The sequence below is a fragment of the Elephantulus edwardii genome, unplaced genomic scaffold (genome assembly GCF_000299155.1).
Source record: "Elephantulus edwardii isolate Elephantulus edwardi_28Jun2011 unplaced genomic scaffold, EleEdw1.0 scaffold00159, whole genome shotgun sequence".
In the NCBI taxonomy this organism is placed as follows: Eukaryota; Metazoa; Chordata; class Mammalia; order Macroscelidea; family Macroscelididae; genus Elephantulus; species Elephantulus edwardii.
The window spans coordinates 5,525,514-5,527,002 of record NW_006399909.1 but is presented as its reverse complement, the minus strand read 5'-3'; positions in this window follow the sequence as shown (position 1 = coordinate 5,527,002).

The following is a 1,489-nucleotide window of genomic DNA, read 5'->3' as shown; positions in this document are numbered from 1 at the left end:
TCTTTGGGCCATCCCTGAGGTGTTCAGTGCTCTTCTCGAACAATATTGCTCAAAGGTATCAATTTTCTTTCTGTCATCCCTATCCAGCTCTCAGGTGCATAGTAAGTGATTGGAAAGACAATAACCTGAATCAGACACACCTTAGTCCTCAAACTGACATCATTCCTCCTCAATCATTTGGGAGGTCCCTAACTGCCAACTTCCCCAGTGTAATACATCTTCTGATTGCCTGACTGCTGATACCAAGGGTGTTAATTGTGGATCCAAGTGAGATGACGTTGTTGATGGTTTCAACCTCTTCTCCATCCATCATGATGTTGCCTGTCGGTCCAGGGGTAAGGATCTTGGTTTTCTTGACTTTGAGATGCAATCCATATTCATGGATGCATTCTTTGATCTTCTGTAGCAAGTGCTTCAAGTCCTCTTCACTTTCAGCAAGCAAGGTTATTTCATCTGCATTAACACAGTTTATCTATGAATGAGTCTCCCTCCAAACTTGATACCACATTCCTCTTTACTGAGTCCAACTTTTTGAATAATTTGCATATAGATTGAAGAAGTATCAAGAAAGAATTCAACCCTGGCACACTCACTTCTTATTTTAAAACATGCCGTATCATCCCTGCTCTGTTCCACAGAACAGGTGGTCTGTTCCACAACAGCTTCCTGGTCTAGGTATAGGTTTCACATTAGCAGAATTAAGTGTTTTCTGAGACCCATTCTTCTCTATGTCTGCCACATCTTGTATGATTAACACAGTCAAATGTCTTTGCATAGTCAATAAAGTGCAAATAGGCTTTCTTCTGGTAGCCTTTCATTTCAGTCAGCAACCTTCTGGCATCTTTTAACACAGCCTCTTCTAAACTCTACTTAAGATTCTGGTTCCCTAGCTATATACTGTTCTAGCATTTTTGAATGATCTTCAGCAGTATCTAGGAGTTACTTGGATATAGTTAATAATAATGTTTTAGTTTGTCTGATTTACCTTACAAATTTTTTGCTGGATTAACAATTTTACAAGTATTTCATTTATAACAACAGCAAACCTGAAAAAACCAAAACAAAAACCCTGGTTTCAAATGTCATTATATTCTGAAGCGCCATGTAAACCCAATTTTTCAGGCCATTACTCCACCTGTAAGAATTTAAGTATATTTTAAAAATACCAAAACAACAAACCAATCTTTCTTGGAAGAATAATCTGAATACTCTTTTTTAAGTAAAGTTGAAGATTTTGTTTCATGCTTTATTTTCATCATCTCAAGATGGAGATAGACATCATGTATGATAGAGAAAAGGGTCAGTGAAAAAGAAGAAATAAATCAGATAGATTTATATGGTGGCTGCAACAGTGAAGTCATTTATGGTAACAATTTTGACCATGTTGCAGGACTGCTCTTGTATAGGGAAAATGAGTCAAATTGTCTTGATGTGATCTTATACAACAAAATTTAACCTTAAACAGGGAAATAAATAGCCTGTTAATTAT